Genomic DNA, 27836 nt, shown 5'->3' on the forward strand with positions numbered 1-27836 from the left:
AAGCCAAATTGAGATCCTAGGAGCTTGAATTCAATTGTGTGATTGCTTGTTTGTTTGCTAAGTCCAAAGTAAAGGAGCATCTTGAGTCATCTCTATGACTTCAAGAAAAGGAACTCCAAGGGTTTATCTTTCCCCTCTTATCTTTGTATGATTTAGGACTAGCCCTTCTCTTCTTCTCTCCACTCTAACCCAAAGCCAAAATCATTTTCAAAACTTTGACATTATTTTTTTTAAACTAGAAACCTAGGTCTTATGCCTTTGACCTTTCAAAATCTTTTCATAAACACTCATTGTGAATGAACTTTAATCCAACTTGGATTTCATTTTGTAAATAAATCTAACTTGTAAATATAACTCACTTCAAGTTGTTTTTGTGGTTCCAATGGCCATCTTATTAAACCTTTTCAAAAACATTAGTCATAGGTTTTAGTTATCATAGTGGTTGATGTAAACCTCACCTCATCCTTAGTGATGGGATTATAAGTCTTCCATACTTATTATAGGGTTAACCCCTCACTAGTATGTTGAAGCCTTCCTCACATGGTGGATTGTTGGTTTAGGTTGAGTTTTCTCCCTTTAATAACAAAAGACCTTAAGGCTTTTGATCAAATCAATTCACCAATCTTTTTTTGATTTTTACCCCGAACTACGAGGTTTTTATCCTCCTTTGTGATGGTACGTAGGCAATGGGTTCATCCATTCAAACAACAAATTTGTAAATATAATTTATTTCTCTTCTCATCCCTCCAATCTTTTGCACATATTTTTTCACAAATACCAACCTACAACACATATTTGTAAAAAGGGTTCCCTTAGAGTACTAAGGATGTTTTGGGTGCGCAAAACCTTCCCATTTCATAACCAACCCCCTTACCTAGATCTCTGACATTTTTATTAGTTTTTGATTTGAAAAACTTCTTACCTTGGCTTTTGTTTGCTTTTTAGCCTTTCCTTTGGATAAATAAAAGTGCGGTGGCGACTCGAATTATATGTTGACTTTTGGTTTAGTCAATAAACCTAAAGGTAACGAAAACCCCGCTACAGTAAAGTGGCGACTCTGCTGGGGGAAAACTGTAAGGATCTCCAGTGGGTTTAGCCTACTTTTTGCTTATGTGTGTTATAGGTTTATATTTATTGGTGACATATTTTTGTGCAAATTTGGGATGACTGTATTATTTGTAATGTATGAATTGCTTGATATTAATCGCTTGTCTGCTTGGTGGTTTCTTGTGAGATGAGTTCCATACCCGAACTCGAGTGCACTTCTGATAGGAGAATGGCATAGTCTTGTTGACTTGTGTGGAGTTACTCCTTAACAAGTTGACTTGCAAGCCCACTCACTTGGTGGAGGTCTTGTTGCGATCAATAATGTCACACGGGTAGTCGTGGTTAGGCATTATTCTTTCCAATATAAACCTTAGAAGCCAAGGACCTTAGATACCTAACCCATCTTGGCCTATTTTAGGACGTAGTGCGAAGGTCATTCAAGTGTAAGATTTGATACGATTGTTACGCGATACTACACTCATAAGAGTCCCTCTTGAGAATATTTTTGGAGAACGAGTAGTCGTTTTATCCGATAATATCCAAAAGATGAGATGATGACTATGGGGACCCTTTTTAGAACATGATTGTCAGGTTTAACCATAGTACACTCCTATTGGGTGGTTCTTAACCGAGACTCCATGCTCGTGACTTACAACAAACCCTTGATTCGCGGTTGATTCGTTCTCGTACATTCTCAATATCAATGGAACTTGGGTGTTGATAAGGTGTAAACCATATTCCACCAAAATGGATGATTGATATTGACAATGACTTGAGCCATCCCGTGACCTTTGTGTGGTGTGACTTACTTGATCCTTGAGTGTGATTGTTGCATCCATGCATTCATGCATCCATATGCATACATATCATCAACAATAAAAGTTTTCAAGGAACTTAAGAGGTCTATTTGCAAATTTTCAGACATGGATAAGCAAATAAGGAATACGAAGAAGTACAGTTTCCGACAACCCGACTTGAAAGAATTAAGGAGTTTGACATCTTATGTATTAGAGCCCTTGGAGTTCAAAGCTCGCCATGGGAAGCTTCTGTCTATTCTTTCTACTAAAGTGGATGAAGGTCTGATGAGTGTGTTGGTGCAGTTCTACGATCCTCTGTATCGATGCTTCACTTTCCCGGATTTCCAGATTTTGCCTACACTTGAGGAGTATGCCTACCATGTGGGTATACCTATTCTTGATCAGTTACCATTCAGTGGTTGGGAGAAGATTCCATCTTCCCAAGAGATTGTTGATATGCTTCATGTGGATGTATCTGACATTGTTGCTAATATGACTACCAAGGGTGGAATTAAAGGTCTCCCATCTGATTTTATGATTGCCAAAGCTACTTTATTTGGGAAGGCCATGAGTAAGGAAGCTTTTGAAGCCTTATTTGTACTCCTCGTCTATGGGCTGGTGTTATTTCCCAACATCGATAACTTTGTGGATGTGAATGCTATTAGGATTTTCTCTTCTCTTAATCCCGTTCTGACTCTGTTGGGTAACACTTATTTCTCTTTGCATATGAGGAATGCAAAGGGTGGTGGTTCCATTGTGTGTTGTCTGCCTTTGTTGTACAAGTGGTTTATTTTGCACTTGCCTCAGACGCTTGCCTTCAAGGAGAACAAGGGATGTCTATGGTGGTCCACGAGACTTATGTCTCTCACTAATGATGATATCTCTTGGTATAATCGTGTTTATGATGGCGTTCAGATTATTGATTCTTGTGGTGAATTCTCCAATGTACCTCTTCTTGGTACGTGTGGTGGAATTAACTACAACCCTGTTTTGGCTCACCGTCGGCTTGGGTTCCCCTTAAAGGATAAACCTAACAACATTTTGTTGGAAGGCTTGTTCTTTCAAGAGGGTAAAGATCCCCAGAACTTGAAGGATAGGATGGTCCGCGCCTGGCGCAAAGTTCATAGGAAAGGGAGGAATGAGTTTGGTCCGAAGAATTGTATTGCTTTGGAACCTTACACCACTTGGGTGAGGAAGAGAGATCTCGAGTATTGCATGTCGTACGAGTATCTGAGACCTACCCCTATGGTTATGGTTGGGCCTTCAACCCTCCCTAATCAAGGAGTAGAGGAGTTGAGAGACGAAGACTGGTCGAGAGCTTGGGTTCGTGAGCGTGAGGAGCTCCTTCAGCAGCTCAAGGATAAGGATGCAGTGATAGAGTTTCTTGAGCATCAAGTTATTGATGAGCCTGATGATGTGGTTACTTCTCTTCTTCCTCACTCATCTAGGTTTTGGAAGAGAAAGTATGATCAGCTCGCCAAGGAAAAGGCCGATATGGAAGCAGCTTATGAGAGAGAGGTGAAGAGGCTTCGTGCAACTTATCTTCCGATCTCGAAGGCTTTGGACGATTGCTTCTAGGGCTCCATAGGATGTTCATTCTCCTTTTCTCTTGTACTGTATTTGGTTACCAAAATTGTATTACTTCTTTGGTGTAAGAAGTTCCCAAATATTATTACTATGAGTATTCGATATATTTTCAAATATTTGCAAATAGATCTCTATAAAGTTCCTCTAAACAAACCATATGCACAAACTTTGCATGCATCATATACATAAGCAGGTTTTGTTCCAAGCTCTTGATCAGTGGTCTAACTCTTTGCTCTTCATTTATTTTGAAGACAAGCTGATGCACCGGTATAATACCAGAGCAAATCATCCGAACAAAATGGAACATCTCGAGAAAGAGAACAGGGACTTAAAGGAAGAGATTGCTAGGCTGACTTCCATGATGGAGTCGGTCCTGACCGCACAAAGCCAAGCTTCGCCAACTCCTGCAACTCCTCCCGCGAGGACGGTCATATCTGAGATAGCTACTTCGACTGTGCCTGCTGCAACAACCCACTTTGCTCCGACTATGCCAGCTGGGTTCCCTTGGGGAATGCCATCCAATTTCATGCCAGAGGGTTTTTCTCCTACTCTCGCTTCTATGCCGGCATCTAGCCCGGTCCTGTCTGTGCCACCTCCCGTTGTGCACACCCTTCCCCGCGTTGAAGACACCATTTATCATTCCGAGCCATCTGAGGGCCCGGATGTATATGAACAAATGGATGAAATGAAAGATCAATTCCTTGAGCTGCGCAAGGAACTGAAGACTTAGAGGGGGAAGGACCTCTTTGGGAAAAGTGCTGCTGAGTTGTGCCTAGTGCCCAACGTAAAGATCCCTGTTAAATTCAAAGTGCCTGACTTTGAGAAGTATAAGAGAAATACATGCCCACTTAGCCATCTTGTGATGTATGCTCGCAAGATATCAACACAGACTGACAACGACCAACTGCTGATACACTACTTTCAGGATAGCCTGACAGGTGTTGCGCTCCGGTGGTATATGGGGTTGGAGAGTGCAAGCATCATCACATTCAATGATCTAGGCGAGGCCTTCATTAAGCAGTACAAATATAATGTGGATATGGCTCCAAACAGGGACCAATTGAGGGTAATGTCCCAGAAGGATAAGGAGACCTTCAAGGAATACGCCCAGAGATGGCAAGAATTGGCAGCTCAGATAGTGCCACCCTCGGAAGAGAAGGAGATGACAAAGATCTTCCTGAAGACTTTGAGCTCTTTCTATTATGAGAGAATGATTGGTAGTGCTCCATCAGACTTCACCGAAATGGTGAATATGGGGATGAGACTAGAAGAGGGGGTCCGTGAAGGACGTTTATCTCGAGATGACGGTTCCACAGCAAAGAAGTATGGAGGCTTTGCTAGGAAGAAAGAGGGAGAGACTCATGATGTGTCCTCTCATGTCAAAAGAAGGCCCTCTATAAGGAGGAAGGAAGGAAGTCCGACTAACAACCGACACCAGGTGGCTCATATAGCACCTGCTTTCAGAGAAGTTCATCAACAACAACAATAACATTGTCAACAACAACAGGTCTATCAGCCTCTTAACAATAATAACACCAGCACCAACAACTACGAAAGGAAGAGGGTAACTTTTGACCCGATTATGATGACGTATGCCGAGCTTTATCCTTCCTTGATTGATAGGAAGCTGATAACTCCACGAGATCCTCCTGCTGTACCAACCAATCCTCAGTGGTGGTATAAGCCCGAGATTTATTGTGTATATCATTCCGGGGCTCCCGGACATGATGTGGAGAACTGTTATCCATTGAAGACCAAGGTGCAAGACCTTGTGAGAAGTGGGATACTATTTTTTGAGGACGTAGGTCCAAATGTAAAGAAGAACCCATTGTTCGAGCATGGGAAAGTGTAACACCCCAATTAAAATAAGATAATTATTTAATTTAAATTAATATTTTTTTTATTAATTTAATTGAATAATTGGAATTTGGGATTATTATTACTATTATTTTGGAATAATAATTATTGGGATAATTATTTATTGGAAAATATATATAAGTTGGAATTAAGGAAAAAGTCCCATTTTGGAGTAAAAAGGTTTTTTACGTGAAAAACAGAGAAGCGATCGTGAAAGAGGAAAAGGGCAAAGGCAGAGCAAGAGGAAGAAGGTTGGAGAAGAGAAGAGCTTGAAGCTTGAGATTTGCCGGATTAACTCAGGTAAGGGGGGTTTATCATCGGTTAAAGGGTATTATATGATAATATGTACTGGGTAGTGATAACCATTGTTTTATCTCTGATTGGATTGTTGTATGATGAATTTGTGAGCCAGTGGATGAATGAAATTAGATGATAATTGAAAGGGAATTCGTAGAAATTTAACATCTATGCACATAACAGCCAGTGGATGAATGAAATTAGATGATAATTGAAAGGGAATTCGTAGAAATTTAACATCTATGCACATAACAGCCAAATGACGTTCGCCATTATGCCTTCGGCGTTCGCCGTTTGGGTTTTTTTTCAGAATAAGAGCGTTTAACGCTAATGGCGTTCGCCATTAGCCTAATGGCGTTCGCCATATCAGTTTGACAGACAGTTTTTCCAGAATGAGAGCGTGTAACGCTAATGGCGTTCGCCATTAGCCTAATGGCGTTCGCCATATCAGTTTGAAGGGCAGATTTCGCGTTTTAAACTCCCAGATGTGATATCGTGGTAATGTTGTTGTTGTTTTGTTGGGTCTTGAGTAGTATAGGCATTAGTAGAGTGTGCTAATACTGTTTTTGATTATGTGGCATGATATGATATGCTTATGTGATAATATACTGATGATGTGTGATGGTATGCATGATGCTGTGAATGTATCAGTTATGTGTGCACTTGTGAATAGACTGTTTTATGGCTTAGAGTGTGAGCATATGTCTATTCTTGAATTGTTGTTGATGATGTAGCATGGCTAGGTGATTAGCATGCATATTGTGGCCTTTATGGTGGTAGCTAATTCCCATTGTGAGGAATTAGTGAGTTAGTCATTATGGATTGTTGTCGATGTTTGCATGCTAGGTGAATTAGCGTGCATAGCATAGCCCTTGAGGGGTGGTAGCTAATTCCCGTGGTGAGGAATTAGTGAGTGAGTCACTAGGTCTCAAATGAGTGGGACTAGTTGGACTTGGTAGCCGTGCCTGGATTTGGACGGTGAGGTGAACTATATGTTCACAAATAGTCGGTACCGCATGCATGGAGTCTCATTGCATAATATGTGTATGGCGTATAATATGAATGGATGTATTCCAATATTATACGTGTGTTTGTATTGATATTGAGTATGAATATGAGTTTTATTGGTATTGAATATGATGTTTGAATTGATACTGCCGTTATTGAGTGTGTAGTCTGGTTAGAGTGATTTGATGCGTTAGTTACTTAACATTACATAATGTTGTATAATGCTTATTATATTGATTGAGGAACTCACCCTTACACCTATTTTTCAGGTAACGAGCAGTGAGTTGAATAGGAGCTAGTGCTTGGAGTCTAGTGTAGTCTCCTAGTGGGTCATGCTCTGATAGATGTAACATCGGGAAGGGATGTTTGAATATTTTATTGATTGGTTGTGAACCATTTTGCATGTAATATGTTACATGATGTGAATAATTGAATTGATTTTATCCGCTGCGTATTATGCAGATACTTTATAATTTGGATTAAATAAATGAGCATGACAGGATATTCTGATGATGGTTGTGAAATGATTGTGTGACACCCTTCGGGGCATAATTACTCTGATTGATATGTTGCTATTTTAATTGAAATATTTGGGGTATTTTAGAAGGGTGTTACATTAGTGGTATCAAAGCATAGTCGGTCGTGTCGAGTCGTAATTATTTTGTTTCCCCTGTACGGGATAGGTGTTGTGTAACCCTATCAGTACTTATTGTTTCATCTTGTTAGGTTCTCAGAATAGAGATGGCTGGAAGAAGTAGAGACGATGCTGTGATTGCTGAGGCTCTGGGTATGCTAGCTGGAGTACTTGGGGGAAATCCGAATGTTGTGGGAATGGGAGCTTCTCGTCAACTGAGTGAGTTCCAGAAGAACAATCCTCCAATGTTCAAGGGAGCATACGATCCAGATGGTGCTCAGAAGTGGTTGAAGGAGATCGAGAGGATCTTCCGAGTGACTGAGTGTGCCGATAACCAGAAGGTCAGGCTCGGTACGCATATGCTGTCAGAGGAAGCAGATGATTGGTGGGTTGCTACCCGCACTGAGTTGGAAGCTGCCGGAAGTGCTGAGGTCACTTGGGCGGTGTTCAGAGAGAGATTTCTGGGGAAGTACCTTCCAGAGGAGGTCAGAGGAAGGAGAGAGAAAGAGTTCATAGAATTGAAGCAGGGCAATCGGTCTGTTACTGAGTATGCTGCTAAGTTCACAGAGCTGTCGAAGTATTACATTCCCTATGATGAGGCTACTGGAGAATTTTCAAAATGCGTGAGGTTTGAGAACGGGTTACGTCCCGAGATCAAGCAGGCTATTGGGTATCAGCGGATTAGAGTGTTTTCTAATTTGGTCGACTGTTGCAGAATGTTTGAACGGATACCAAGGCCAGAGCGGAAAGCTATCAGCAGAGGGTTGATAGGAAAGGCAAGAATCAGAATGATCGTGGGAAACCGTATGCAGCTGGCAAAGGTTTCCAGAGACAGAGTGGGATGAGGAGACCTAGTGGGGGAGACTCCAGTGTCCCTGCCAAATGTTATAGATGTGGTCAGGCTGGACATCGTTTCTATGAGTGTACCAGTGCTGAGAAGAAGTGTTTCAAGTGTGGAAAAGGTGGTCACTTGGCGGCAGAGTGCCGGTTGAAGACTGCGACTTGTTTCAACTGTGGAGAGGTGGGTCATATCAGTCCACGGTGTCCTAAGCCGAAGAAAGAGAATCAGTCGGAAGGCAAGGTCTTTGCTTTATCGGGTTCTGAGACTTCTGCAGATGATCGTTTGACCCGAGGTACGTGTTATATTAATGGCTTTTCTTCCGTAGCTATTATTGACACTGGTGAGACCCATTCCTTTATATCTTTGGATTGTGCTGTGCAACTTAAATTAGAGATATCTGAATGCATGGAAGTATGGTGATTGATACTCCTGCGAAGGGTTCAGTGACTACTACTTCAGTTTGTTTAAATTGTCCTTTGAGTATTTTTGGTAGAGACTTTGGATTGGACCTAGTGTGTCTTCCACTAGTGCAAATTGATGTTATCCTGGGTATGAACTGGTTGGTGTCTGACCGAGTTTATATCAACTGTTTTGATAAGACTGTGATCTTTCCTGAGATTGAGGAAGGAAAGAGTTTGTTTCTATCAGCTAGGCAGGTGAACGAGGAAGTAGCAGATGAGGCAGAGTTGTTTATGCTGTTAGCGACTTTAGAGGCTAAAGATAAATTGGTGATTTGCGATCTAGCCGTGGTGTGTGATTTTCCTGATGTGTTTCCTGAAGAAGTGAACAAATTACCGCCAGAGCGTGAAGTTGAGTTCTCGTTTGATTTGGTACCTGGTACTAGGCCGGTGTCGATGGCTCCATACCGTATGTCTGCTGTTGAGTTAACTGAATTGAAGAGTCAGTTGGAAGATCTGTTGGATAAGAAATTTATTCGTCCGAGGGTGTCACCGTGGGGTGCACCGGTGTGGTTGGTTAGAAGAAGTTAGTTTCCTGGTCATGTGATTTCAAGAGGTGGTGTTGCTGTTGATCCTTCTAAGATAGAAGCGGTATCTCAGTGGGAAGCTCCGAAGTCTGTTGCTGAGATTCGAAGTTTCCTTGGTTTGGCTGGTTATTATAGGAAGTTCATTGAGGGATTTTCTAAGTTGGCGTTACCGTTGACAATGTTGACTAGAAAGGGGCAAGCGTTTGTTCGGGACTCAAATGTGAAGAAGGTTTCCAAGAGTTAAAGAGAAGGTTGACTACTGCTCCTATTCTGATATTACCGAGTCCGTCGGAACCATTGAGGTTTCTGTGATGCGTCATTGTTGGGTTTGGGTGGTGTGTTGATGCAGAATAAGCGGGTTATAGCTTATGCTTCGAGACAACTGAGGGTTCATGAGAGGAACTATCCGACGCACGATTTAGAGTTGGCAGCTGTGGTTTTTGTTCTGAAGTTGTGGAGGCATTACTTGTACGGGTCAAGATTCGAGGTTTTCAGTGACCATAAAAGTTTAAAGTATTTGTTTGATCAGAAAGAGCTGAATATGAGACAGAGGAGATGGTTGGAGTTCTGGAGGATTATGACTTTGGTTTGAACTACCATCCGGGTAAAGAAAACGTAGTGGCTGATGCGTTGAGTCGGAAATCATTGAATATGTCTATGTTAATGGTTAAGGAATTGGATTTAATTGAGCAGTTTAGAGACTTGAGTTTGGTGTGTGAGAGTACTCACAATAGTGTTAAATTGGGAATGTTGAAGTTAACGAGTGGTATTCTGGATGAGATTAGAAAGGGTCAGAAATCCGATGTGCTTTTGGTTGATAAGTTGACTCTAGTGAATCAAGGTCAAGGTGGTGAATTCAGAATTGATGAGAATGGTGTTTTGAAATTTAGTAATCGGGTGTGTATTCCGGATGTTATCGAATTTAAGAAGAGTATTCTTGAGGAAGGACATCGTAGTGGCCTGAGTATTCATCCTGGAGCTACGAAGATGTATCATGATTTGAAAAGGTTATTTTGGTGGCCGAGAATGAAAAGAGAAATCGCGAGTTTTGTTTATTCTTGTTTGACTTGTCAGAAGTCAAAGATTGAGCATCAGAAGCCGTCTGGGCTAATGCAACCGTTGGCTATTCCAGAGTGGAAGTGGGATAGTATCAGTATGGATTTTGTTTCTGGGTTGCCGAGGACAAATAAGAATTTTGAGGCTATTTGGGTGATTGTTGATAGATTGACAAATCGGCTCATTTCATTCCGATCAGAATGGATTATCCGTTAGAGAGATTAGCCGAGTTGTATATTGAGAAGATTGTAAGTTTGCATGGTATTCCGTCGAGTATTGTTTCGGACAGAGATCCTAGATTTACATCGAAGTTTTGGGAAGGTTTGCAGAAGGCTTTGGGAACTAAGCTGAGATTGAGTTCTGCATATCATCCGCAGACTGATGGTCAGACTGAGAGGACGATTCAGTCACTAGAGGATCTTTTGAGAGCTTGTGTTTTAGAAAAGAGAGGTGCGTGGGATTGTTATTTACCGTTGATTGAGTTTACCTACAACAATAGTTTTCATTCGAGTATTGGTATGGCACCGTTTGAAGCTTTGTATGGTAGGAGATGTCGGACACCTTTATGTTGGTATGAGTCCGGTGAGAGTGCTGTGGTTGGACCGGAGATTGTTCAACAAACTACGGACAAGATTAAGATGATTCAGGAGAAGATGAGAATTGCTCAGAGTCGACTGAAGAGTTATCATGATAAGAGGAGGAAGGCACTTGAGTTCCAAGAGGGAGATCATGTGTTTCTTCGTGTTACTCCGATAACTGGTGTTGGTCGAGCTTTGAAGTCAAAGAAGTTGACACCTCGATTTATTGGTCCCTATCAGATTTTAGAAAGGATAGGAGAGGTAGCCTATCGTATCGCTTTACCGCCGTCGCTTGCGAATTTGCATGATGTTTTTCATGTGTCTCAGTTGAGGAGATACATTCATGATCCGTCGCATGTAGTCCAAATAGATGATGTACAGGTGAGAGATGACCTGACTGTTGAAGCATCACCTATGAGGATCGAGGATCGAGAGTTGAAGCAGTTGCGGGGTAAAGAGATTGCATTGGTGAAGGTAGCTTGGGGAGGACCAGCAGGTGGCAATGTGACCTGGGAACTTGAGAGTCAGATGAAGGAGTCTTATCCGGAGTTGTTCGCTTGAGGTATGTTTTCGAGGACGAAAACTCTTTTAGTGGGGGAGAGTTGTAACACCCCAATTAAAATAAGATAATTATTTAATTTAAATTAATATTTTTTTTATTAATTTAATTGAATAATTGGAATTTGGGATTATTATTACTATTATTTTGGAATAATAATTATTGGGATAATTATTTATTGGAAAATATATATAAGTTGGAATTAAGGAAAAAGTCCCATTTTGGAGTAAAAAGGTTTTTTACGTGAAAAACAGAGAAGCGATCGTGAAAGAGGAAAAGGGCAAAGGCAGAGCAAGAGGAAGAAGGTTGGAGAAGAGAAGAGCTTGAAGCTTGAGATTTGCCGGATTAACTCAGGTAAGGGGGGTTTATCATCGGTTAAAGGGTATTATATGATAATATGTACTGGGTAGTGATAACCATTGTTTTATCTCTGATTGGATTGTTGTATGATGAATTTGTGAGCCAGTGGATGAATGAAATTAGATGATAATTGAAAGGGAATTCGTAGAAATTTAACATCTATGCACATAACAGCCAGTGGATGAATGAAATTAGATGATAATTGAAAGGGAATTCGTAGAAATTTAACATCTATGCACATAACAGCCAAATGACGTTCGCCATTATGCCTTCGGCGTTCGCCGTTTGGGTTTTTTTTCAGAATAAGAGCGTTTAACGCTAATGGCGTTCGCCATTAGCCTAATGGCGTTCGCCATATCAGTTTGACAGACAGTTTTTCCAGAATGAGAGCGTGTAACGCTAATGGCGTTCGCCATTAGCCTAATGGCGTTCGCCATATCAGTTTGAAGGGCAGATTTCGCGTTTTAAACTCCCAGATGTGATATCGTGGTAATGTTGTTGTTGTTTTGTTGGGTCTTGAGTAGTATAGGCATTAGTAGAGTGTGCTAATACTGTTTTTGATTATGTGGCATGATATGATATGCTTATGTGATAATATACTGATGATGTGTGATGGTATGCATGATGCTGTGAATGTATCAGTTATGTGTGCACTTGTGAATAGACTGTTTTATGGCTTAGAGTGTGAGCATATGTCTATTCTTGAATTGTTGTTGATGATGTAGCATGGCTAGGTGATTAGCATGCATATTGTGGCCTTTATGGTGGTAGCTAATTCCCATTGTGAGGAATTAGTGAGTTAGTCATTATGGATTGTTGTCGATGTTTGCATGCTAGGTGAATTAGCGTGCATAGCATAGCCCTTGAGGGGTGGTAGCTAATTCCCGTGGTGAGGAATTAGTGAGTGAGTCACTAGGTCTCAAATGAGTGGGACTAGTTGGACTTGGTAGCCGTGCCTGGATTTGGACGGTGAGGTGAACTATATGTTCACAAATAGTCGGTACCGCATGCATGGAGTCTCATTGCATAATATGTGTATGGCGTATAATATGAATGGATGTATTCCAATATTATACGTGTGTTTGTATTGATATTGAGTATGAATATGAGTTGTATTGGTATTGAATATGATGTTTGAATTGATACTGCCGTTATTGAGTGTGTAGTCTGGTTAGAGTGATTTGATGCGTTAGTTACTTAACATTACATAATGTTGTATAATGCTTATTATATTGATTGAGGAACTCACCCTTACACCTATTTTTCAGGTAACGAGCAGTGAGTTGAATAGGAGCTAGTGCTTGGAGTCTAGTGTAGTCTCCTAGTGGGTCATGCTCTGATAGATGTAACATCGGGAAGGGATGTTTGAATATTTTATTGATTGGTTGTGAACCATTTTGCATGTAATATGTTACATGATGTGAATAATTGAATTGATTTTATCCGCTGCGTATTATGCAGATACTTTATAATTTGGATTAAATAAATGAGCATGACAGGATATTCTGATGATGGTTGTGAAATGATTGTGTGACACCCTTCGGGGCATAATTACTCTGATTGATATGTTGCTATTTTAATTGAAATATTTGGGGTATTTTAGAAGGGTGTTACAGAAAGCAGCCGTTAACATGGTCCAGGGATGCCCTGGCAAGTACAAAGTCATGTATGTGAATGACATAAGGCAGTCCTTGGTTGAGATGCATAAGCTATTGTGTGAACACAGCCACTACGAGCATAACCATGATAGGTTCCAGGTGTGCACTATCAACGAGAGAGGATGCCGTCAGGTGAGAAAGAACATCCAAGAGATGATAGATCAGGGGATGATTGAAATACTTCAGAATTGTAATGAGGACGAAGTTGATGCTATCACCCCTGTGTTTAAAATTCCTGAGCCTGTTGTTATCAAGTATGATGGCAGCAAGAAGAAGGTATCACCAGCTCTTGTGATAAAGCCAGCGGGTCTTGTCCCGTATGTATCAGACAAAGCGGTCCCGTACCGTTATAATGAAGTCATGCTGGAGGATGGAAAGGAGGTGTTGTTGCCCTCAACTTCTGTAGTGAGCATTTCAGATGTCAGTGGTGTGACCCGTAGTGGTCGTGTTTTCTCGGCTCAACCGAAATCCCATGAAGATGTCATGAAGAAAACTGTTGTTAATCATGCATGTCCCATCGGGACTTCTTCTCCAGATAATTATGTTCCTATTGTTAAGGGTGTTGACCCTGTTGCTGTTAAAAATAATAATACTCCTATCCTGGTTGGCCAGTCTGGCGTTTTGAAAGAGGATGGTGATGAGATGTTGAGGCTCATCAAAAGGAGTGAATATAATGTTGTTGATCAGCTGCTACAAACTCCATCAAAGATATTTGTCTTATCTTTGTTGATGAATTCCGAGCCACACCGTGAAGCTTTGCAGAGGGTGTTGGACGTGGCATACGTAGACCACGATGTCACAATCGAGGAGTTTGATAGCATTGTTGCAAATATAACTGCTTGCAACAACTTGAGCTTCTGTGATGCTGATCTTCCCGAGGAGGGAAAAGACCACAGTTTGGCTTTACACATATCTATGAACTGTAAAGATGATGCCTTGTCCAATGTGTTGGTGGACACAGGGTCATCCCTTAATGTGTTGCCAAAGTCCACTCTTGCTAAACTTTCATATCAAGGGCCTCCCATGAGGCAGAGTGGAGTGGTAGTGAAGGCGTTCGATGGATCACGTAAAATTGTGATCGGCGAATTAGAACTCCAGATCAAGATTGGACCTAGTGATTTTCGGATCACTTTTCAGATCATGGACATTCATCTGTCTTATAGTTGTTTGCTTGGCAGACCATGGATTCACGAGGCAGACGCCGTGACATCCACCCTACACCAAAAGTTGAAGTTCGTGAAGAACAAGAAGTTGCTGGTGATATGGGGAGAGAAGGCTCTCTTGGTCAGTCACTTATCTTCCTTCTCCTTTATTGATGCTGAGGATGAGGTTGGGACTCCGTTCCAAGCCTTATCTATTGCCGAGCCTTCTAGGAAAGGACTCTCTTCATTTGTCTCATATAATGACGCGAAGTTGGCCATTGAGCATGGTGCAACTACTGGTTTGGGGAAAATGATCAAGTTGGAAGACAACAAGTCACGGGCTGGCATAGGGTACTCTTCTAGTGTTCCCAATGATCGAGGGTTATTCCAGAGTGGAAGTTTTATCCACACCGTTGAAGATCAGGAAGTCGCTGCCATTGTTGAAGATGATAAAGAGGAAGACCTTAGCAACTTTGTCATACCCGGAGGAATCTGCAATAATTGGGTCGTTGTTGATGGTCCAACGGTTATCCGTAAGTCAACGTAATGTGTTCATTTTGTTCAGAAACCCTTCTCCCATGCCAAAAGGAGAAGTGAAGACATTGTTGGCATAATTTGAGTAATACAATGATATTCATTCAATAATCACATGTTAAATGTTTGTTATTCCAAAATTATTTTTCTTTTGTTGCTTTTTGCATAAAATTGGTGATCACTATAAAACCATAAAAAGAGAATAAAATCAATCTTTTCATCTGCATAATAATTTGCTTTGTTTGAATTCTGAAATCTCTTTTATACTCGAAATCATTATGCAGGTTAATCAAACCCATTGAACATAATGATCCAACACCATCTCCCAACTTTGAGTTCCCTGTATTTGAGGCAGAAGAAGATGATGTTGAAGAGATTCCTGATGAGATTACCCGTCTGCTTGAGCACGAGGAGAAGATCATTCAGCCACATCTTGAGAATCTGGAAACAGTCAACTTGGGGTCTGAAGATTGCATTCGCGAAGTAAAGATTGGGGCACTCCTTGAAGAGTCTGTTAAGAAGGGGTTAATTGAATTGCTACGAGAATATGTCGACGTCTTTGCCTGGTCATATGAAGACATGCCTGGTCTGGATACTGATATCGTGCAACATTTCTTACCATTGAAACCTGAGTGTGTGCCTGTGAAGCAAAAGCTCAGAAGAACTCTGTCGCACCTTGAAAAATGGGGATACGATTTTAAAGCGAAGCGCAATCGCACGCTCGCAATGATGGACTGAACAGAGTCGCCACCGAACTTTATTTATTCCTAAAAAGGAAAGGGGAAATATCGATAAAACCCAAGACAAAACGACAATGATTATTGGTCGTCGCAACCAAATCAGGGTTCAGGAATCGATTACGCAAGGGGAAGGTATTAGCACCCCTCACGTCCGTTGTATTCAACGGGAACCGTTTAGTTAGTTTCGTTTTGAATGTTAGCTTATGTTAGTCTTCTCAAGTTATAATGAGGGAGAGAAAGAATAGAAGAGGGAAGAAATGTTTTTGGATTTTTGACGAAGGACTAAACCTAAGTTTTTTATTAGTGGCCTGACAAGATTTACAAATCCTGCTCCTACGTATCTCAATAGAGAAGTCAAGGCTTACGTAGTTCTGGATAAAAAAATGTTTGTTTGTTGGTCGATTTTAGCGAAAGCTATATTGTGTTAATCGATGAGAACATTGTTTTACCCAAAATAGATGAGGAGTGGACGTACACCACACATCGAACGGATTTATAAATCTACATTCGGAAAAGCGTCACTTATCTCGACTCAACAATCGTGGCCGAAACATTATTTTGCATCACCTTAAGACAATATATCTTTCATTTATGAAAAAGGTTTTTGATTAATCGCACGGCGGCGAGAAAGAGTTTGATTGGTTGGATTTATTTTGAGTGATGGCAAGAACTTGGATGAGCAAGATATCCATCTCGAATCCTAGTCTCAGGAGTGCACGGTATACACCATGTTCCATTTCCATCTTTATTGACAAAAGTGTTTAATAAAGATTAAGTATTTTGAATTTGATTGGGAAAGGGTTTGAAGAAACCGCATTGGCAATTTTAGACGATGGCGAGAGCTAAGATAGGCAAGGCATCCACCTTGAATCTTAATCTCAGGAGTGCACGGTATACACCATGTTCCATTTCCATCTTTATTGAAAAAGTGTTAAGGTAGGAATAAGTATTTTTTGAGTTTGAAAGACGAATATTTATAAGAACGAGACATGAGTCTCGGGATCAATCACTCAGGGTTCCACTGGAATGCTAGATTCCAATGGTCCTTGTTCGTTCGAATTATTTAAGAAAATTATTTAATGGACAACGAACACTTGATAAGAATCAAATGTTCAAAGGGTTACGCCAGAATGCTTGATCCCAACGGCCCTTATTTTGTCCAAGTTAATTATCAAGTGTTTTAAGAATGAAGAAAAAAGAATGAACGGTTAATCCAAAATGTGAGGCTCGGGACGGATTATTCGAGGGTTCCCACCGGAATGCAAGATTTGAATGGTCCTCTTCTTTCGTGTTTAAAAAAAGGAATTTAATCGAGTTGTAAAGATAGTTTAAAAATAAAATTGTTATAGGGATAAAATTAATTTTACAATTTTATATGTATATCGAATTAATTTTATATATATAATCGAGTTCCCACCAGAATGCTAGATTCTAATGAGAGGAAATGGAATTAAATGTCGAAACTATGGAAAGTTAGTGAAATTTAAATCGAAAATTTAGCGAATTTGAATGTGATTATTTACATGTGTAAAGGTATAAACATGGATACCAATAACCTAATTATATTAACTAACACACAAAAATCGACTAATCGAATAAAACCCAATATCGAAAAGTCAACCATTAGTTAAATCTAAAAGGTAAACATTTAAAAATCCAAACAACTAAATAACGATTAAATTAAATTGATAAAAATATAAAATTAAAATAAATAGCAAGAAATTATAAAAATTTAAATGAAATAGTAAGCATAAAAAAAATGGAGATATGCTACTCCCAAGTATCAAACCCATCCCACTAAAGCAAGTGAAACTGCTCTCCCTCCACTAGGCCACTTATGGTTATTTAATACCTTAATAACAACTTGAATATATGAACAGGGATAGCTGAAGATAGTTTAGAATACAAATTAATTAAAATGAGATGGGCTACTGTTAATGGACCACTAATTAAAATGATGGAGGAATACAAAACGTAACCCTAGCCGCCTGGCTGTTGGGTTTAAGAGACTAATGGCTAGTAAATTAATGGGGAACACAAAAAACAATATATTAACATACACTATTTAAAAAGAAGGTGCAAAGGAAGACTAAACGTATTAAGTTTTAAATGGTTTAAATGTTTGTTTTTTAAAAAATAAATAAAAGAAGAGAGTGTGAGAGAAACGGTAACAGAACCCAGAAATCATCATCTACCTCACAAAAAAAATCTCCCGCTCCCTCAATCTCTCTCGTCATCTCCAATCGCTCATCCTCTCTCAATCGCTCATCCTCTCTCAATCGCTCTAAATCTAAACCTCAAACCTCTCGTCACCTCTCAATCTCTCACACCAAACGCGAAAAATCCAGAGCTTTAAAGAGAAATCAAATAAGAAGGCTCACCTTCGGCGGTGACTCGGCGGCGATGGTGAGCTTGTATCTTCCTCTCTTCGCTAGGGTTTGTTTGGAAAATTAGGGTTGTTTCGTGGCCGCCCAGATTTAGGGTTTTCATCGTGGTCGCCTCCTCCCTACAGTATTCGCTTCGCCCCTTTTTATATCAGCAACTTAGGGTTTCAGGTTGACTTATGGAGATCGAAAGGGAACCTCTGCGAAATCCTTTCGGTATGCTCAGTTTGTTTGCCCTATTTGATGTTTGGTCTGGAACGGTAATGTAAATCTACACTTTCTTCTTCTTACTTTGTCCTAATCCTTTTTTGAGTTATTTTTTGAATTTTTACAGCCTTGCTAATTACTTTGTTTTTACCGCAGTGAAGATTGGTGAAAATTCATGGGTAGTTTGATCTTGAACATGCTCATGAGGCGAAAAGTAGCATGGCCTCTGGTTTAATGCTTCTGATATGTATTGTGTCTGTTCTGGTTTTTGATTTTTATAGGGTTACGGTTGTTCTGCTTCATCAGCATTCGGCACACTAACACTTGAATTGCTTTTCACAACTAACAATCTTGGGTAACATTCTGTGATGAGTTGTTCTGTTATGAGGTTGCATAAATTCTGTTGAGATTTTGCCGATTAATTCCGTTATGGATTATTTGAGAGGTGGATTGTTAAGGGAAGGTTGAACCTCTGTTGTGAGAGAGTTTGGGATCGGTGTTGGTAGGTGAGGTTCTCAGTTGTTCTTCTGTTTTGCATTTTCTTATGTAGGTGTTTTTGTTATGGAAATCCTAGGGTGGAGTTCTAGTGTGGATGAAGTTCTTAGATCCGCTTCTGGTTCGGTTGAGGATGTGAAACTGTTTTGCTGTGATCAAACTCAGGTTTGAGAAGAAGTTCTTTTTGGGTGCGGTTGGTTTTCTTAATTTCAATTGGTTTTGTTCATACCGTGCAGGTTAACCATTTGCCTTGGAAGTTATGTTAGAGGCTGCTATGGAGTTTTCGGTTTTGTACGGTATTCGACAAATGATGTCTCCCCCGGTAACTGTTTAAATGAAGCTCACCTCACACTGGTAACCCGAAAATCTTTCTTTTAGTCTTATATTTACTAACCATTCACGAAGAGGATCCATTTCAGGGTTTGTAGCTTGCACAAACTGCTGCTTAAGGTAATCAAAATCAAGTGAAGTTTCTCAGATAACGCTGCCAACGGAAAATGTAGGCTCCTTTCTTTGAGAAGCCATAATCTTAATCACTATTTGGAGATTTTCACTTGAGTACCCAAATGCCTACTGGTCTCTTAATATTGTATCATTCTCCATCACATAAGATGAAAGGAAATTCCCAGATTTTAAAGACAACAAATGCTTTTCTTTTGGTTAAAATGAAATCCTGTTTATTATTGAGGTGAAATGAAACTCAACCTAAAAATGAAATTTGGGATGTATGCCAATTCTGCTTGAATGATTGAAATGTTGATGAAATTGAAAATGCCAATGCTCTTAGTCATGAGATCTGTCTTTGTAGAGTTTGGATTAAAATGCAGGTTAGTAGGTGTTTTGGAAGGTTATTGATTGCCTTAAGCATATCAGTTTAGCATTGTTGATAGAGAGGCAACTGCAACAGGTTGAGCACTGCAAGCCACAACTTCATGGGATGAAAACGAGAGAAAATATGGTTGAAAGTCAAGGCGCATGGCTTGAATTCAATGGATAATGAAAGGCTTTGAATGGGCTTGATTGGAATCGGATGGTTGGAATTTTGTTGTATTTTTTATGTATTGAATGTGTAATGTAGGTAATTGAATTACTAATGTATGGCATCAACGTATTGTTTAAATTAGGATTGAATACATGGGATTTGGCAAATTGACTTATGTAGCTTTGTTTATAGTTTTGTAACTTTGGAATTGGAAATTGTATATTGGTTTATGGTTAAATTTGTAACTTTGAACGAAGATGTATGTATTTGTATGGTTTATATATGAAATGGAAGGTCTGGAAATTGGTTCAAACAGCGGTTTTTGTACTGAAATGAAACGGTTTATGTAATAGGATCCCACATGCAATTGAGACTTGGGATTATTTGGGATTGGATTATGGTTGAATTATGATGTGATTTTGAATGTATGGAGAGTTATTAAATTCTATGAAAATAGTGAAATCTTATTTCCTTTTAACGGTTTGAATGGCATTGAAAAGAGAAAATGAAATGAATCATGAATGTGAATGGAATCATGGCTTAGGAATGCAATAATGGACTAAGGTTCCATGGATCCTAGATGCAAAATGAACTTTAGGCCAAGTGCCAAATGAAAAAATGAAAACATTTCAGGACCAAAATTGGGGTATGACAAACTCATCCTGATATGGTAGTGAAGATTAAAGAAGAAGTTTAGAAGCAAATTGATGCAGGGTTTCTGGTGACTTCTACATATCCTCAATAGGTGGCCAATATTGTGCATGTGCCTAAGAAAGATGGAAAAGTCCGAATGTGTGTGGACTACCATGACTTGAATAAAGCTAGTGCGAAAGATGATTTTCCTCTACCACATATTGATATGTTGGTAGAAAATACGGCTAAATTCAATGTCTTTTCATTTATGGACGGATTTTCCGATTATAATCAGATTAAAATGGAACCCGAGGATATGGAGAAGACAACATTCATCACACCTTGGGGAACATTCTGTTATCGAGTGATGCCCTTCGGTTTGAAGAACGCCGGAGCCATGTATCAACGCGCTATGACTACCTTGTTTCATGACATGATGCACAAAGAGATTGAGGTGTATGTGGATGATATGATTGCAAATTCGAAAACGGAAGTTGAACATGTATAACACTTTTTGAAGCTTTTCCAACGTTTGAGGAAGTATAAGCTCCACTTGAAAAAATCCGAACAAGTGTACATTTGGAGTCCGTTCCGGCAAGTTATTGGGCTTTATTGTCAGCGAAAGAGGTATTGAAGTTGATCCTGCCAAGGTCAAAGCAATACAAGAGATGCCAGAGCCCAAAATTGAGAAGCAAGTCCGAGGTTTTCTTGGCCGCTTGAATTATATTTCCAGATTTATATCCCACATGACTTCCACATGTGCGCCTATATTCAAGCTCCTTCGGAAAGATCAGCATCATGATTGGACCAAGGATTGCCAAAAGGCCTTTGATAGTATCAAAGAGTATTTATCTGGGCCTCCGATTCTATCTCCGCCTGTTGAAGGGAGACCATTGATTATGTACTTGACTGTGCTTGATGATTCCATGGGATGCATATTAGGTCAGCAAGATGAATCAGGGAAGAAAGAGTATGCAATATACTACTTAAGTAAGAAGTTTACTGATTGTGAGTCTCGGTACTCAATGCTTGAGAAGACATGTTGTGCTTTGGCTTGGGCTGCTAAGCGTTTACGCCAGTATATGTTCAATCATACGACTTGGTTGATCTCTAAAATGGATCCAATCAAGTATATCTTTGAGAAGCCTGCTTTAACTAGGAGAATTGCCCGCTGGTAGATGTTGTTATCTGAGTATGATATTGAGTATCGAGTTCAAAAGGCTATTAAAGGTAGTATCTTGGCTGACGATTTGGCGCACCAACCTATTGAAGATTATCAGTCTGTGCAGTACGACTTCCCTGATGAGGAGATTCTATATTTGAAGATGAAAGATTGTGATGAGCCTACGCTCGATGAAGGACCAGAGTCTGGTTCCCGATGGGGTATGGTGTTCGAAGGCGCTGTCAATCAGTATGGAAATGGTATTGGGGCAGTGATTATTACTCCTCAAGACACACATTTTCCTTTTACAACAAGGCTAACTTTCAAATGCACGAATAGTATGGCGGAGTATGAGGCTTGTATTATGGGTTTGGAAGAGTGTATTGATCTAAGGATCAAACATCTTGATATTTATGGTGATTCGGCCCTTGTTGTTAATCAGATTAAAGGTGAATGGGATACAAATCAGCCTGGCCTCATTCCATACAGAGATTATGCAAGGAGGATTTCAACTTTCTTTACTAAGGTTGACTTCCATCATATTCCTCGAGATGAGAATTAGATGGCGGATGCTCTTGCTACGCTTGCTTCAATGGTTGTAGTGAAGTATTGGAATAAAGTCCCCGATATTACTGTGACGTGCTTGGATAGACCAGCTCATGTGTTTGCAGTTGAGGAAGTAAAAGATGATAAGCCATGGTATTATGATATCAAATGTTTTCTCCAAAGTCAGACTTACCAACCTGGGGCATCTGTTAAAGATAAGAAGACTTTGAGGAGATTATCTGGCAGTTTCTACCTTAATGGTGATGTGCTTTACAAAAGGAATTTTGACATGGTTCTGCTCAGATGCGTGGATAGACGCGAAGCAGACCAGTTGATGACTGAAGTCCACGAAGGTTCATTTGGTACTCATTCCAATGGACATGCCATGGCAAAGAAGATGTTGAGAGTAGGCTACTATTGGCTGACAATGGAGTCTGATTGTTGCAAATATGTGAAGAAATGCCACAAGTGTCAGATTTATGCGGATAAGATTCATGTTCCCCCGACACTTCTGAATGTTATTTCCTCACCGTGGCCTTTCTTCATGTGGAGAATTGACATGATTGGCATGATTGAACCAAAGGCGTCAAACGGTCACCGTTTTATTCTGGTAGCTATTGATTACTTCACCAAGTGGGTTGAAGCGGCGTCGTATGCAAATGTGACCAGGCAGGTGGTCGTGAAATTTATCAAGAACCAACTTATATGCCGATATGGTGTGTTAGACAAGATCATTACTGATAATGGATCTAACTTGAACAACAAGATGATGAAAGAGTTGTGTAGTGAGTTCAAGATTGCGCATCATAATTCTTCTCCTTATAGACCCAAGATGAATGGGGTCGTTGAAGTTGCTAACAAGAACATCAAGAAGATTATCTAGAAGATGGTTGTTACTTACAAGGATTGGCATGAGATGTTGCCATTTGCTTTGCATGGCTATCGTACATCTGTCCGCACTTCAACAGGGGCAACCCTTTTGTCTCTTGTATATGGCATGGAGGTTGTGCTCCTCGTAGAGGTCGAGATCCCATCAATGAGAGTCTTGATGGAAGCCAAGTTGACGGAGGCTGAATGGGTTCAGAGTCGTTATGACCAACTGAATTTGATTGAAGAGAAGAGATTAACTGCCATGTGCCATGGTCAGTCGTATCAACAAAGGATGAAGAAAGCCTTTGATAAAAAGGTCAAGCCTCGGGTGTTCCGAGAAGGTGACCTCGTGCTCAAGAAAGTCTTATCTTTCACACCCAATTCCAGGGGCAAGTGGACTCCAAACTATGAAGGTTCATACGTTGTTAAGAGAGCCTTTTCAGGCGGTGCTTTGATACTCATAATTATGGATGGGGAGGATTTCACTCGTCCTGTAAATCCAGATGCAGACAAGAAATACTTCGCCTAAAATAAAAACAGAATAGCTCGCTAAGTGAAAACCCGAAAGGGCGGCTTAGAAAAAAATGAGTGTCTCGGTGGATTGAAAACCCGAAAGGGCGGTCCAGGCAAAAGTTAGAGACATGAAAAAAAAATGAATATATATATCCCACTAGATTGAGTACCTCATCTTGGGGAAATCTAGGCAAAAATTAGGGATTTGGCAAGTAACTACATCCTGACAAGACTTTGCTCTACAACTCTCATTTGTTAGGGATTCTCGCTCAATCGTCGTCAACCGAAGCGTCAAATACAGTGAATTCAGAGTTGGTGGAGAAACTGTCATTATGTTCAATGTAGCCCTTTTTCCATGTATATCACCAATTTCAAATTTGTAAAGATCCATGGAGTCTCGCCATTTGAGGGCTACCATCCCATTAAATAAATTTAAGCCTTTATCCAATTCTTGGCACTCTTACTTGTTTCTGTTTAACAAATGTTTGCATGTTTTAGTTGATAAATATCATTCTTTTAAGACAAATAAAGTTTTATAAATTGTTTTAAACAAAATGAACATTCACAATGATTAAAAAGGATAAATGGAATATCCTCAGTGCTTTCCCAAGGATAGTACGATTTCCAAAAGGTAAGACATTTGTTCACATTCTGGCATGTTTATATCCTCTTCATCAGCTTTCATGTTGTCTCCTCAGTAGAAAGTGGTATAGAGCAGTTGGCGGAGGGTCTGTTTCTCTTTCCATCCCCGGTATGTCACATGTTGACGAAGGATTCGTTTCCGATTCTCTCAGCCAAGGTAGTTTCCTTTGAATTGCCTACAATTTATTCCCCAGCAAGGTTGCCTGACCCGAATTTGATAATTCGTATCCTCTTCATGTTTGAAGATTTCTTCTAAGCATCGAGAAATGACGAGGAAGATGTGTTGTTCCCTTCCCCAGCGGAGCAAATTGTTCTTTCTCCCCTTTGTTTTGACTGGTGAGCATCTGGTCGGTGTTTGTTCCTCACGGAATTTCACATTTTTCTTTAGCATGTTCCCCAGTAGAGTTTCTTCTACATTGGATCTTATTGATATTCAGCCACCTGTTCCCGAGAATTGATGAGAAGTCCCTGGAAATTGGCAGTTGTGACTTTACATGTCCCCAGCGGTGATCGATGTCTTCCGGTATTTGATCATCCCTACCAGAACTGAATTCTTCTGTAGGCCTTGCCCTTCTTTTTGAGATGTTGCGCTGGATGGTCGTTCGTGATTCCCGGACTTGTTTGTGTTAGATATGTCTGTTTGTCAGTGTTAATCATAAACAAATCATGTATATACATGCATAATCATAGCATTCAGATATTCATGATTGCATTCTTTGCCTTATATCGTTGTTTGTTATTTCCTGTTGTTGGTGAAATGTTCTTCCCCAAGCAGATGTTTGAGTCTGACCTCTCCATATAGAGTCAGCCCCATAGGAAGAAAGTGTCTATTTATCCTTCTTTATTCCCCACCGAGTTATGTCCTCGTGGATGATTATTGTTTCAGTTTCCTCCCCAGTTAATTATCTGGATGGAATTACTCCCCTGAGTTATATCCTCATTGGGTTGAGTCTTGTTTAATTGTGTCTTTCTAGTTTGTTCCTAGATTGACTTCTTTCTTGTTATCCCCTATAGTTCCTTGAGGTTTAGTTGCTCAATAACCAGTAATTGCCCATCTTTTCCCCAAGCAATTTTCTGTGGCCTTCTACCCAATAACCGGTAGTTGTAAGTCCTAATTATGTGGTTTTCTACCTAGTAACTGGTAGATGTAATCCCCTCTTTGTTGGTTATCTTTACCCAGTAACCGGTATTGATACTCCTTCGTTTTGAGTATACCACCCAGTAACCGGTGATATATCTCTTGGATAATTGATTTTGTCAGGCAATTTATCCCTTGCGAGTCATCTTTCATTTACCCTTGTTTGGTAATGATTGTTTCTCCTTCTGGTTGGTCATCATTATATGCCCAGTAACTGGTATCCCGGTGTCCTTTCTTTGCGGTCGATTTATCCTTTATTAACCCAGTAACCGGTTGTGGATAATATTCCATGCGAGTATGTTATCTACGTTATGACGGTAATAGATAATATATCTCATGCGCTCTTCAGTCGAAGTCTTTTTCTTCCCCAGTTGAGTAAGATTCGTATTTCCTTGTGGAATTGAATGTCGATCCTGTAAGTCGAGTTTGCTTTTTCAGCCCTCCTTTCGGATGATGAGTGTCTTGGATATGTTCCCAATTCACACCTGGTTGGTCACCTATTATATGCCCAGTAACCGGTATCACTGGTGTTCCTTCCTTTCTGCTCCCTATTATGACTTTTTGTCCCCTATGGAGTCAGATTTTCCTGAGTTGAGATGCACCTTTTGGGTCCTCCTCAGATGTTTTGGATGATTGATATCTCTCACCCTTATACTGGTATTAGATATTCTTTCTCCTTGAGCATGTTGTTCTCTCACCGAGTAACCGGTGTTTTAATGACATGTCTCTCTTGGAGTTCATTACCCAGTAGCCGGTAATATCTCGTTGTTTCTTCCTCAGCTGAGTCCTTTGTGAACATTCCTGTCTGAGTCTGGATCTTTATCTGATGTGTCCTTTATGGATAGTTTTGCTGTATTGGCATATTCCCCAATACATGCATCTTTGCGTCAGCTCGAGTATTTCCATCGATTTATTTTCGTGGAATCCTTTCGTGTCTCCCAGCAAGTTTCCAAGTCGTGGCCTGCTCGCGCATTTTTACTTTTCCCCAGAGTCTCTGTCTCCCTAGTGAGTGTGTTACTCCTATGGATTTTTTCAGTCTCTCCTGATTTCTTTTCCTTCGTGGCAACCATTCACCATGAAGATTTTATTTTGCATGCATACATTTGTATCATGAGGTCTCTTAGGGACCAAAATTCGTCTCTTTGTTATTACTTAAGCCCATTCTACCTCGTTGAGAAGAAGATTTTAACCTTCATATCTCCAGCTAGAGTGACCTTAAATAGGGGCATCTGTAAGACCCTAATTTTGATCCTAAGATCCCTCATGGCATCATATCATTGCTCAGTGCATTGCCTCAAGGATCATAGCATGTTTAGCTCCTTAACCCTAGGGTTGGGACTTGTGTGAGTGGTTTGAGATCACCAAGCATGCTTGTATTATATATTATTTCTTCTCTTATTTGATTACTAACCAAAAGCACAAAAATATGCCACTAACTCTTTTGTTTTGAAGCTCAAGTGATCATGTGCTCCAATGCTCCTAGGAGGCTCCTAAGCTCAAAGAAATGGCTAGATGAAGATGAGAAAAAGCATGAAAATGGTACACAAAGTTCCTAATCATCATATATGTCTCCCAAGTATCTCGATTTTCCAATTTTATCAGGATAACCCACAAGGCTTGAGGATTGTTTCCCAAGGAAACACTAGTTCAACTAAGCTTTGATTGTGCCTTGCTCATGAAGCAACCTCAACCTATGATCAAATTTAATCAAGGTAAGTTCTTTAATTCATAATTTTATGCATATATGAGCTTATTTAAGGCCCCTAAATCATTCATTCATCAAGATTGGAAGTTTGGCCTTGAAAAGTTGATCAGTCAAGTCATCTGACTAAACTGAGGATCACTAAGATGTAAATTTTGATGTGTTTGTCAAATAAAGATGACACCAAGAAAAACAATGTTCTTAAGAACCATATGAACAATGTTCATGTTCATCAAAAATCCATTTGAAACTTGGAAGATCATCATTCATTTTAAAACATTATAGGTCATTTTGACTGAAACCCTAATTTTGGGTCAACTTCCCAAGGACCTAACTTCCTTAATTTTTATGATTTTGAGGTGAGACCAAATGCATTGGAAAGCTTAAGATTCTACTTCAAATTTTATGTTGGACAAAATTTCATAATCCTAAAAGAAATACATGTGATAATACAAAACATTATAGGTCACCTTGGACCTAAGTCATTGAATTTGAAAAAGTGCCCAACTTCAAATGCCCATAACTTTTTCATGAAAAATCCAAATGATGCAAAATTTGAGTCTAAATTGATCATCTTGAAAATACCTACAACTTGGATGTTGGAGTTCTTTTCATTTGAAGCTTTAATCATGCAAATAGAGGGGCTTGAAGAGGCTTGCTTTTGGTGAAAATTTTCAAAGGGTGACTTAAACATGTTTTGTGCCCAAACTTTCACAGCCAGTTTTATTAATTTCCAAATGCCAAATGAATTTTTTCCCAACATGACTTTTGTTCCTTATTTCAAGGGATTTCCAACCATTACTCACATTACTTTTTTGGACTTTCCATGTGTGAGTTTCGAAGAGCTTTCTCTTTATGTTCATTTTTGCATTTCATGTTGAA

This window comes from Lathyrus oleraceus, chromosome 5, assembly GCF_024323335.1.
Source record: "Lathyrus oleraceus cultivar Zhongwan6 chromosome 5, CAAS_Psat_ZW6_1.0, whole genome shotgun sequence".
Classification (NCBI taxonomy): Eukaryota; Viridiplantae; Streptophyta; class Magnoliopsida; order Fabales; family Fabaceae; genus Lathyrus; species Lathyrus oleraceus.